The sequence below is a fragment of the Magnolia sinica genome, chromosome 4 (genome assembly GCF_029962835.1).
Source record: "Magnolia sinica isolate HGM2019 chromosome 4, MsV1, whole genome shotgun sequence".
NCBI lineage: Eukaryota > Viridiplantae > Streptophyta > Magnoliopsida > Magnoliales > Magnoliaceae > Magnolia > Magnolia sinica.
The window spans coordinates 105805444-105819221 of NC_080576.1; the positions used below are offsets into that span (position 1 = coordinate 105805444).

The 13778-nt window shown below is 39.8% G+C and overlaps 1 protein-coding gene across 3 annotated transcripts in view; it reads right to left on the reverse strand.

The window, feature by feature from the left end:
- Positions 1-42: 42 nt before the first annotated feature.
- LOC131243654 (uncharacterized) overlaps positions 43-13778 on the reverse strand; it is a 55215-nt gene continuing 41479 nt past the window's right edge. For 2 of the 3 annotated variants that reach the window (XR_009170160.1, XR_009170158.1), the window contains exon 8: positions 43-2190. The gene's annotated coding sequence lies outside the window, so the exon portion shown is untranslated. The remainder of the gene's footprint in view (positions 2191-13778) is intronic. The other variant, XR_009170159.1, reaches the window with a different exon arrangement.

Consider the following 13778-nt stretch of genomic DNA (forward strand, 5'->3'; position numbering starts at 1 on the left):
TTAAATAGATATAGGGTATGTGATTGCTGTGGTGTAAGCAAATACATGAAACTGACTTTCATGTGCAAAATACACCAATATAGCAAACATGGTACAATACTAATAGGGGGTGTTTGATTTTTTATTTACCAACGTCAATAGTGGTAAATAAACAATTATGACTTGTCAAAGACAGTTTAGAAGGAAAATGCATGCTTAATTATACATCAGTTTTCATGATTGAATGCATGAAATCAAGCGGCCGAAAAATCCATGGGACCCACCGTGACGTATGTCTAATCCACGCTGTCCATCTTTTCTACCAGCACATTTTAGGGCATGATCCAAAAAATGAGGCAGATCCAGAGCCAAAGTAGTCCTCACAACATGAAATAGTCATGGCATTTGATAACTTAAAAAGAACTTAGTAATATGAACGGTTACACACACTATCGATTATAGTTGTCTCTCACTCTCTCTTCCAAACATAGGCTGCCAAACACAACTTGGTGATTCCGATTACCAGATTGCAGGCACGCACACTACTAATTATAGTCGTCTCTCTCACTTTCTTTCAAATATAGGCTGCCAAACACAACTGGTGATTCCAATTCTCATCGATTCTATGGTAATTGCTAATGCATATCAAATACACACTCTCAAACAACCCTTCACATGGATTCAAGTGGATTCTAGCTTGACAGACAATTGGTGATTCAAATTCTCATGGATTCCATGGCAGCTGCCAAAGGATATCAAATACACGCTCCCGAACGACCCCTTACCCATCGGACAAGTCTTCCCCCTTTTGGGAACCATCAGGTGCATTATGTAATGGCACTGTTCGATTCTCACACACTCCAGCTCGTGGTAAGCCTCTGTCCTTGAGGTCTGGCCAGGTTTAGCTTGGGTAGTGGAAACAACAAAGCCCTCACCACCTCTAATGGGAAAAGCAAAACCTAACAGGGTTGTCGCTCACCCCTCTTGCGAGCATATATTGCCGCGGGCCCTTCTTTCCTCCTGTACATGAAAACCCGAGATCCCTGGATCCCCTCGCGACCACAGACGGAATGCCACACAAAGATCTATGACTTAAATTGACTAGAAAACCCCCATAATTTTAAGGAAGCCTAGAAAAACCCCATCATCAGTGTTTTCCTAGATAATCCTAGAGATGTGGAAATTAGAAAGAAAAACCATTGAAGAAGAAAGAATAAACCTATAGACTAGCAAATACCTCATAGAGATTGGACTATCAAAGGATGACTCAAACCCAAAAATACAACTGATTGGATGTAGGGCTGTCAATGGGTACCCAATGGACCCAACCTAGTTTTGATCTGTTCAGGTCCCATCATTTGGACATGCTAGGAAATGGTTGGGCGGTTAAAAATCGGGTCTAGTCGATTTCGGTTGGGTACATGTAAAGGACCCTGTTAAAGTTGAGTCCGGGTTGGGTCCAGTTAATTTTTTACACTAACACTCAGATTTTTAATACATTTTGATGATCTTAGAAATGGAATAAGGTTTCCTAAGCCACACACATGTGAGAGAGCCCATTTATACACCAAACATGTACCGAAGTGGCAAATGTGTAGGACCCAAAAGGACCCAGCTCTGGCAAGACCTGAATGCAGTTAGCCTACGGGTCACATGTGTAGGACCCAAAAGGACCCAGCTCTGGAAAAACCTGAATGTGGTTAGCCTACTGGTACTGTAGGATCCCACGTCTGTACCCGACCCATTGACAGTCCCAAGTGAATGTTCATATTTCTCCAAGGATTTGCACGCTGTTAAGATTGTGAAACCAGGGAAATATTGTGGGCTGACTCACCCAAAATGAGGACTGCATGATGAATGATCCAAATTTCAAGAAAATTGACCCACATGGCTATGGTGTCTAATTCCTCAATGCATATTCCAACAGTTGCAGAAATAAAAGATGGAACTAATCTAGATTGAAATTATAGAATGCACAGAGAGCAATACCTGTATGGAAGTTCTGTGTGAATTGCAAGCAACTGAGCTGTTCATTGGTGGCCTTGAGCCAACTATCAAGAAGAAACATATTATTGGGCCTTGAGCAAGCATGCACTAAAGTGACTAAAAATCAGAATACGCATATAGACGACCAAACCAATTCATAGAACTTGAAAATCCCACCAACTTAGCAATTTGAGGGACTGTGGATGATGTGTCAAATGCTCCTGTCTACAAAAGGAGCCCAAACGAAGATAGTGTGAAAATAACTTAGAAATTGACAGGCCATTATCCTGTTTATTGGGTCTTGCAAAATGTATAAACCGTGGTGTGCGGTAATGGCCGTTATGGGGTCATAAGGGCCATTACGTAAAGTTAACGGTGGCAACCGTTATACATTATGGGGTCATAAAGGCCAATATGGAAGAAATGACTTGTAATCGCTGTTACGGCCCTTGTAATGGCCCGTAACGCCCACCCCCCCTCATAAAGGTCGTAAGTTTTTTTTTCCAAATAAAAAAGATACTGTAACAACTGTTATGACCTGTATCGAAAGGTAACGGTGGTGGTTGTTACTGCCACCGTTACTATTACGGAGTACCTTGGTGTAAACAAGATGCACTAATTGCCATACCACCAATGCTTAGATCTGGTCATTCATTAGGCCCAATACTAGGCTGATATAAAGCTGGCTATAATGTTTTATAGAAAATGGATATGGCTAGCAAATAACAGCAAATTACTTGCATTCATGGAAAAGAGTGTGGTTAGATCAATTGGACCGACTTGACTATTGGACCAGGCCAAAGTCTGTAATGGAGCCTAGATAATGAATGGCTTGGATCTTATATGCTTGTGGATGGGCAGATTGTGGGCAGATCAACATGCACGAGTCTATTTAAATTTCATAACTGAAATATATCGCCATCATACAATTGTTATTTTGGTATTTTAGGTGAAATGTTGGCGAAAAAGGGGCCAAACAAAGAGTGGGCACTCTCTCAACTCGTTTCCTGTTTTGTGGCCCACCTGAGTTTTCGTTTGGGTTTATTTTTGGCCCCTGGATGTAAAGGCGAAGCATCGACGGATTGGATGTTGTGAATACATCACTTGGACTCCACTTCTGCCCGGTACAACCATAAAGCACACCCCTCAGTTTATTACCTCTACATTCTTAGCCATAGAAGGTGTCAATGAAGAACAGGCAAACATGTTTCTCCAAATCCTTCCCTTCTTCAATAAAATACCTCTATGCAAATGAGGAGAGAGAAATTTCAGTCTATTGCAATTGTGAATTCTGTTTTGGTTTTGCATCATAGAGCTAAACTTTTTCTTTCTCATGGTTCCTATGTAACTTGCTTCTGTTACGTTTCTGACATCAACAACTAGATCCAATTTCAAAAAGTTTGTTTAGCTTGATTAGGATATTTGCTAGAATCTCAAGTTAGGGAACAAACAAGTGTTAGCACTAGATACAATAATACAAGGCCACTAGCAATCTTCTGCAAATGTCCAAGTAAACAAGGGTACTGGCTTTACCAGTTAAAAATACAGAAGTAAATTTTACAAATAAAAAAAAATAAAAAAAAAATAAATAAACAAATAAAACAAACCTTTTTTTTTTTACATGCAAAAACTGTTATTGATTTGGGTTTGGGATCAGGGAAGCTTCAGTTTCAAAATGTTGGCATGTATAAACAAATAGGAAGCAGGAGCAGGAGTGCAGATCTAAGCATCAGCAACACCTAGTTAGACAGTTTTTGCAACTAATTCCCACATAAGGAATACCAAACCCCAAAGAACTATCAAGATTGAAAAAGGAAAAACACTAAGCTCCGAGGCCCTTCAATGCCCTTTTCTTGCATTTTTAATCTTATATAGCAAAAAAAAAATTCCTTTTTTCCCCACTCTTTTAATTCTACTTTTCTAACTGAACCCAATGACAGAACCAAAAAATGCAAGAAAAGAAAGAACAAGTGGAAAAAAATTTCCTATTGATACGGTGCTGGATATACTACAAGCAAATTTTTGGTCATAATTTTAAGTATGAATACTTTTTTTCAGTAACTAGAAAAACAAGCCCATCAAAAAGAAATTTGAAAAAAAAAAAAAAAACCCCAAAAATTAAAGAAAATTTGGTAATAATCAGCATCCTTAGAACCTGCTAAGCAGGTTGTTGTCATCTCTGTGACATAAAACCATGATTTTATCTTTATCTTTTTTTATTTGTCTTTATAGTGGTGCTGACATCAACATGATGGCATGATAATAAACACTATCCCTCTCAGCTAATATGGAATCATCGACAAGAAAGAACTAAATCAGAGAAATCTAATAACCAGCATCATTAATACAATGAAGAATTACAAATCTTAACAGAGACTACAAACACTGTAAATCACAACCATAAACTTTCAACAAGAGATTATCAAGAACATCATACCAAAGACTTGTAGTGAAAAGAAAAGAAAAAGTGGAATATAAGAAAAATGATGAATGCATAAAAATCATTGGTAACATGCTTGGTGAGAATAAACCAATAGCAAATTCCAAGTCTAAAGTCATTCTCGGTCTAGAAGAAAGTTGTAGAATACTATAATGAAGAGAAATCATCCAATGCTTCTAGGGCCACTCTAATGGCTCTATAACTTGTGCTCCTAGTTCGACAGGACACATGGACAGTCCAATCAATCAATGTAACCTAACAATTAGGTAAACTCATGCTCCATGTGCCGGAATGCATAGAAACACCAATCAGGTGATCATATCCATCCAAAACTTGGCCTTCTTTTTATAGACTGCTAGGATCACTAAACATGGGTCTAGGTATATGATAAGGTCAATCATAAAACCAGCATTAGATTTTTATTTATTTATTTTGTAACATTAAAAGCAGCATAGATGAGATTGGACCAATGATATTAATAATTTGGATCAATATTATAAACCTGGTCATATGAATAATTTGGATTATCAAAATGAGACCACTCATATGGATAGTTTGGTCATAGAAAGTGGTCCGAGTCGTACAAATAATTTGGATTACCAAAAATAATCTAGATCTTCTAATGGTATGGATTATTGAACATTAGCCCTCGACATTAGTGATTTGGACCACCGAATTCGGGCCTATCCATATGAATTGTTTGGATAATTCAGGAAGAGCTCTTGCAAACAAAATAGTTTCAAATGCAAAGGGCTGACTCATCTGAACAAGATGGATCACTAAAAATAGGCCCAACCATGCGATCGGCTTGGATAACTAGAACTTGGCACAACTATATTCACAACTAGGGTCTGTAGATACGACTCTGAGTATATCATTGGTTCAATCATATGAACGGCTTAGATGGAGGAAGACTGACCCGATCATATATTGATTTGGGTTACTTAAGACGGGCCAAATCATATGAATATTTGGATCACTAAAATGAGCTCAGTCATAAGAACATTTTAATCATAGAAAATGAGTTAAGTCATACAAACAATTAGGATAACTAGAAATAATTCTCCAATCATATGAACAAACAGTATGGATCATAGAAAACTAGCCCTTCACGTTACCAATTTGGATCATTAAGTGCAGGCCTAGTCATATGAAATGATTTCAAATCATTCACAATGAGCCCATCCAAACAAAACAATATAGAATTCATAATCTGGACAAGTCATTTGAACAACTAAGATGACTGAAAATAGTCCCGACCATATTAACCTACTAGGATCACCAAGCATGGGTCTGGCCCAATCATAAAAACAGCATAGATTTTTTTAATTTTTTAATTTTTTATTAACATTAAAAGCAGCATAGATGACATTGGACCAACAATATTAATAATTTGGATCCATATTATAAGCCGAGTCATATGAATTATTTGGATTATCAAAATATGACCGTTCATATGGATAGTTTGGTCATAGAAAATGGTCTAAGTCGTATAAACAATTTGGATTACCAAAAATAATCTACATCTAATGGTATGGATTACTGAATTGTTTAGATCATTCAGGACGACCTCTTCCAAACAAAATAGTTTCAAATGCAAAAGGCCGACTCATCTCAACAGAATGGATCACTAAAAATTGGCCCAACCATGTGATCAGCTTGGGTCACTAAAACATGGCCCAATTAAATTCACAACTTGCATATCTAGATATGACTTGAGGATATGATTGGTTCAATCATATGAATGGCTTACGTGAAGGAAGATTGACCCCACCATATGCTGATTTAGATTACTTAAGATGGGCTAAGTCATATGAATGTTTGGATCACTAAAATGAGCTCAGTCATATGAACATCTTAATCGTAGAAAATGAGTTGAGCCATACAAACAATTAGGATCACCGGAAATAGTCCCTCAATCATATGAACGGTATGGATCACTGAAAACTAGCCCTTCATATTACCAATTTGGATCATTGAGTACAGGTCTAGTCATATGAATGGTTCGAATAACTGATAATGAGTTCATCCAAACAAAATAGTCTATAATTGATAAATTGGATGACACATTCAAACAATTTAGATCACTGAACATAGGCCCAGCCATGAATATAGGTTGAATCATTGGAACCGTATTAACATACTATCCTCACTACATATGGGACATGGTATATTACTGGCCTAATTACATGAACGGCTTAAATTAGGTTGGCTGAACCATGGAAATGATTTGGATCAATAGTCAAGTCTAGCCATATGAATTGTTTGGATCATGAAAATGAGTCCATTAATATAGACAATTTAGTCATAGAAAATGGGTTGAGCCATACAAATAATTTAGATCATAAAAAATAGTCTCCATCATATAAATGGTATAGCTCTTAGACAACCAGCTCACCACATTAACAATTTGGCACACAAAGTACGAGCCTAGACATATTAATTGTTTGGATCATTAATAATAAGCCCATCCAATCCAAATAGTTTCAAATATAGATAACGGCCCAACTCATCTTAATAGCATGGATCACTAAAAATATGTTCAACTATGCAGTCAGCTTGGGTCACCAGAAATTGGCACCACCATATTCACAATTTCCATCGCTAGAATGGATCACTAAAAATTGGCCCAACCATGCGATCAGCTTGGGTCACTACAATTTGGCCCAAATATATTCACAACTTGGATCTCTAGATACAACTTTGAGTATATGATTGGCGTAATCGTATGAAAGGCTTAGATGAAGGAAGATCGACCCAACCATATGTTGATTTGGATAACTTGGTAATAAGAATGTTTGGATCTTTCAAATGAGCGATCTCTATATACGACTCGGAGCACACGACAGGCTTATTGTATGATAGGCTTAGATGAAGGAAGACTGACCCAACCATATACTGATTTGTATTGCCTAAGACGAGCCAAGTCATATGAATGTTGGGATCATTTAGATGAGCTCAATCATATGAGCAATATGATCATTGCGAATGGGCCGAGTCATACGAACAATAAGGATCACTATAATTAATCCCATTGAAAATTAGCCATTAGCATTAGCAATTTGGATCATATGAATGTTTGAATCATTAAAATAAGCTCATTCATATGAATAGTTTGATCAGGATCACTACAAATAGTCCCGCATCAAGTTAATGGTAAAAATCGCCTAAAAATAGCCCTAAACATTACCAATTTGGATCACCGAGTCCGGGCCTAGTCATACGAAAGGTTTGAATCATTGATAATGAGTTCATCCAAACAAAACAGTCTAGAATTCAAAAAACTGGATGAGTCATATTAAAAGTTTGGATTACAGAAAATAGGCCTAACCATCCATCCTGGAGAAAATCATTGGGACCATATTAACCTACTGATACAAGACTAGGTATATAGCTGGCCCAATCATAACTTTGATCAGTTCATACAAGTCTCTGTGTATATGATTTGCCCAATCATACGAAAGGCTTAGAAGATGAAAGACATGCCCGACCATATTGATGATCCAGATCAATTAATATGGACCTAGTCAGATTGATGTTTGGATGATTAGAATGAGTTGTGATATGGGCAAATTGATGATAGACGATGGCCGAGTCATAAGAACAATTAGGATTGCCATAAATGGTCCCCCGATCATATGAATGGTATAGATCACTAAAAACTAGCCATTTACATTGCCGAATTGGTCATTGAGTATGGGTCTAGTCATATGAACGATTCGAATAACTGATAACGTTCATCCAAACAAAACGTTCTATAATTCATAAATTGGATGACTCATTCAAACAGTTTAGATCACTGAAAATAGGCCCAGCCGTGTATATAGGTTGAAGAATTGGAACCATATTAACCTCCTATCCTGGCTACATACGGGACATGGTATGTCACTGGCCCAAGTACATAAATGACTTAAATTAGGCTGGCCGCACCATGGTAATGATTTGGATCAATAATCAAGCCTAGCCATATGAATTGTTCGAGGATCACTAGAAAATGGGCTGACAATATTCACGATCTGGATCAATTAATTTCGACATAGTCATATCGATGTTTGGACAATTAGAATGAGATGTGATATGGACAATTTGATGATAGACGATGGCCGAGTCATAAGAACAATTAGGATCGCCATAAATGGTCCCCCGATCATATAAATGGTATAGATCACTGAAAACTAGCCCTCTACATTGCCGATTTGGATCATTGACTACGGGTCTACTCATATGAATGGTTCGAATAACTGATAACAAGTTCATCCAAACAAAACATTCTATAATTCATAAATTGGATTACTCATTCAAACAATTTAGATCATTGAAAATAGGCCCAGCCGTGTATATATGTTGAATCATTAGAACCATTTAACTTCCTATCCTCGCTACACACGGGACATGGTATGTCATACATAAACGGCTTAAATTAGGATGGCCGCACCATGGTAATGATTTGGATCAATAATCAAGCCTAGCCATATGAATTGTTCGGGGATTGATGCGGACACAGGTGCATTCAAGGTGTACCAACGAAGAAAGCGCCAACCACAAGTGCCGTCCTTGTGGATAGGCGAATATTGATGCGGACACACATGCATTCAAGGTGTACCAACGAAGAAAGCGCCAACCACAAGTGCCGTCCTTGTGGATAGGCGAATATTGAGGAGCTGAAGACCTTTCACATGTGATTGGACATATAGAAGACCCCACTTAGGGAAGACACATGTGAAGGAAGATTGGAGAAAGAAGACCGAGCGCCCAAACTTTCCCATACTTCTGTTATTTGCATGTTTTTTGACTTAGTTAGGGGTCTTTTAGTAATCTTATATCTTTATTTGCTTATCCTAGGGGTATTTTGGTAATTTTATGTCTTTATTTGCTTATTTAAGTGGGGTAAAGCCCTAAACACGAATTTCAACTATTGATTAATGAAAAGCAAACCCTTTGGTTGCCTCATTCCTCTCCTCTCTAATGGTACTTCTTCTCTCCCCTTAATCTTCTTCTTCTAATTTCTTCTTGTGCCCCTCTAACTTCCTCAAGGTAATAACTTTCTTTCTTCTATTTTTCAGTTTTGGCTAATTCTTCTTCGATCAAAATCTTGAGAACCGATCTAAACCCTAAATCCCCAAATTCTCAAATCCCTAATCCGAGAAACTTCTTGGTTCTTCGGACTAGTGATCTTTATTGATTGATTGGGTGTGACCATGCAAGATCGAGAGGTCTCATCCCTCGCCGGTTCCAACCTAAGTAGTAATTGAATTCCATACTCCATGGTTGTAGTGATGGCCCGCTCCATTGCATGTTTCTTTTATGATTTTCTCAATTATGATGATTACTGTTAGAATTTTAGATCATTTATTCCTTTTATTTCCGCTGTTTAATTATCTCCATGAGCATGCATCATAATTAGGGCTGTCCTGCGTCAAATTTGGTATCAAAGCCTAGGCTTGCATGGTTTTTGTCTAGATCGAGTTATCAAATTAGGGTTTTGATTTTTAGGTTTAACTTAGGAAAGTTCCAGGTTTAGAAAGTTTTCAATTTTAGAAACTTTCCAATTTTAGAAAGTTCCTAATCTGGAAAATTTTCAGATTTGAGTTGTTTCCTATTTCAACTTAATTGTGTCAGTTCATAGTAGTTTTGCATTCATCGCATTCATTTTGAAAGTCATAACTCCTAGTAGTCTAGTTAGGTAGAGTTTGGTTCAAGTCTTCATTGTATGCCCACGAGAAGAGGCAGAGGTTTCGGACTTCAACATACCATGAATAACGAGCAGTTATCTGAGCAACTTGCTCAATTGATACAAAAGATAACCGCCCTAGAAGCGGGTCAAAGGCGTGAGTGTGCCCGCCTTGAGAACCAAATTACCACTACCATGACTAAGGTGGAGCAACTAGAGGCGTCCCAAAAGGAAAACCCCGCTGTAGGGGAAGATGCGCACTCCCAAGTGGAAGGAATCATTGAAGAATGTGCTGCCATACGTGGTGGTAGTGAGGATAGAGATCGTGGTAACGATCGTGGTGTGGTGCGAGAGGCACGAGCCACATGTGGTCATCAAGACCGTTATGATCCAGATGAGCGTGCGATGAAGAGTGTGAGAGTTGAGGCCCCGAGTTTTGATGGACGCTTGGATCCCAAGGCATTCCTTGACTGGGTTGCTGACATGGACCACTACTTTGAGTGGTATGGCATGTCAGAAAACCGTCAAATGTGGTTTGCTAAGATGAAGCTTGTGGGTCAAGCCAAGCTCTTCTGGACCAACATCGAGCGTAGGATAAAGAGAGTTGGTAGAGCCCCTATCACACATTGGTATGAGATGAACGAGAAGTTGAAGGAGAAGTACCTTCCTCTCTCATACTGTCAGAAGCTCCTTGACCAATGGCAATCCTTACACCAAGGGTCAATGTCTGCCGCTGACTACATCGCTAAATTTGAAGAGTATGTGATGCGATGTGATATCCGAGAAGACCCTCTAGTAACGCTCTCGCGTCTTAAGACGGACCTTTGTGCGGATCTTCAGCGCGAGCTTATTACTCGGCCCTTAACGGACTTAGATGAAGCATATCAAGTCGTGCAGGAGTTAGAGCAGTATCTGAAGGCTCCTGTCTTTCGTCGTTTTGAGTCCCGAGATTCCAATGCTAGATCTAGTTCCCAAGGAACTAGACCTAATATTGGTAATCAACCTAGGGCACAGGCGACCATTCCGCTTAGGCCTAGGGAGGACAAGGGCAAAGGGGTTCTTGGTGCCGGTCCTAGTAACATGAGCCAGGTGAGGTGCTATGAGTGTGGCAACCTTGGCCACATGTCTAATCAGTGTCCTACGAAGAGCCGTGGGAGAGCCTTAATTATAGGCGAGTCCCACGAGGGTGGAGATGACCAGGGTGATTATGAAGTTGAAGAGTATCACCCTGAAGGAGGACTTACTGAGAAGCAACGCTTGCAGTAGTCAGGCGTGTGTTAGCTCAGTCTAAAAGTAGTGCTGATTGGCGTCGAAGCACTATCTTCTACACTATTGCCAAGTGTGGTGAAAAGAATTGTAAGGTGATAGTGGACAGTGGAAGTTGTCAGAATGTGATTTCCACTGGCACCTTAGATCGCTTAAAACTGAAATCCACACCTCATCCAGACCCGTATAAAGTTTCTTGGGTTGACAAGACATCCCTACCTGTCACCCAGCAATGTCTAGTCCCCATCGAGTTTGGGTCATACAAAGAGTCCCTGTGGTGTGATGTTTTACCTATGGATGTGGGACATGTTATCCTAGGTAGACCGTGGCTATTCGATAATGATGTCACGATCTTTGGCTGTTCGAATGCGTGTACTTTTATGTATAATGGTAAAAAGATCAAACTTAATCCCATGCCACCTGAGAATATACTAGGGAAGAAGAAGGATGAGAAGGCAAGTGAGCCTAGAGAAATGGGGAAATCCAAACCTAAGTCTTTACATATAATCAGCGCAAGAGAGTTTGAAAAAGAGGCTAAGGAGGATTCTATGGTGTATGCCCTTGTGGCTAGAGAAATTACACCTGAGGTTCCATCAGAGTTGCCCTGTGAGGTGACCTCGGTCCTGAAGGAATACAGTGATGTATTTCCTGAAGACTTATCGAATGAGTTGCCACCTATGAGGGACATACAACATGCCATTGATCTTGTCCCAGGGTCTACTTTACCGAACCTTCCTCACTACAGGATGAACCCTGCAGTGCATGCAGAGTTGAAGAAGCAAACTAATGAGCTTCTGCAAAAGGGTTTCATCCAAGAGAGTATGAGCCTGTGTGCCGTGCCTGCATTGTTGACGCCAAAGAAAGACGGCACGTGGCGCATGTGTGTGGACAGCCGTGCCATAAACAAAATCACTGTCAAGTATAGGTTCCCTATACCTAGACTTGATGATATGCTTGACATGATGGCCAGGTCTACTATATTCTCTAAGATAGACCTCAAGAGTGGATATCACCAAATTCGTATACGCCCAGGAGATGAGTGGAAGACGGCGTTTAAGACGAAAGATGGGCTATATGAGTGGTTGGTCATGCCATTAGGCTTGACTAACGCACCTAGTACTTTCATGCGAGTGATGACACAAACTTTGAGGCCGTTCATGGAAAAATTCCTAGTGGTGTACTTTGACGATATTCTTATTTATAGTACCACTAAGGAATCACACCTTGAACATTTAAAGAAGGTCTGTAGTGTCCCTAGGAAGGAAAAGTTGTACGCTAATCTTAAGAAATGTGCATTCATGTCTAACCAAGTTGTGTTCTTAGGATTTATAGTGTCATCTGAAGGGATGCGGGCAGACCCTGAAAAAGTCAGGGCCATAGTTGAGTGGCCAGAACCAAGGAACATTCATGAGGTGCGAAGTTTTCACGGCCTAGCAACTTTTTATCGTCGGTTCATTAGGGGTTTTAGCACGATCATGACTCCCATTACCGAGTGCATGAAAAAGGGAGAGTTCGTGTGGTCTAAAGCTGCCGTCAAGGCTTTTAAAGAAATTAAGGGCAAGATGGTGGAAACTCCTGTCATGCATCTACCTGACTTTTCTAAAGTCTTTGTAGTAGTGTGCGATGCGTCTGGTGTCGGTATAGGTGGAGTGTTGAGTCAAGAAAGACACCCAGTGGCCTATTTCATTGAAAAACTGAATGAGGCAAAACAAAAATACTCCACTTACGACAAAGAATTTTATGCGGTAGTGCAATCCCTGAGACATTGGCGACAGTACCTCCTACCGCAAGAATTCATTTTGTTTTTTGACCATGAGGCTTTGAGATATTTGCATTCTCAGAAAAAACTCAACCCAAGGCATGCCAAGTGGGTAGCGTTTCTTCAGGAATATTCGTTTGTTTTGAAACACAAGGCCGGGGTTGAAAACAAACCAGCGGATGCCCTTAGTAGGAGAGTGGCGTTGCTCAACTCCTTGAGTGTAGAGGTAGTCGGATTTGAGCAACTGAAAGATGAATACCCCATATGTCCTGATTTTGGGGGTACTTACGCGTCGCTCTCTAGTGACCAGCATATTATGGGTGAATATGTTCTTAAAGATGGCTTTCTTTTCAAGGGAGACAGACTTTGTATTCCCCGTATGTCCCTTCGTGAATTCCTCATCTGGGAGCTTCATTCAGGAGGGATAGCTGGCCATTTTGGTCGTGATAAGACCATTGCCCTCGTGGAAGATCGTTTTTATTGGCCAAGCCTCAAGCGAGACGTAGCCAAAGTTTTAGGGCAGTGTCGAACATGTCAGCTGGCAAAGCAAAGAAAGCAAAATACCGGGCTGTACACGCCATTGCCAGTGCCACATACTCCGTGGCAGGACATTAGTATGGACTTCGTGCTCGGGCTTCCCAAGACTATAAAAAAGCACGATTCCGTTTTTGTCGTTG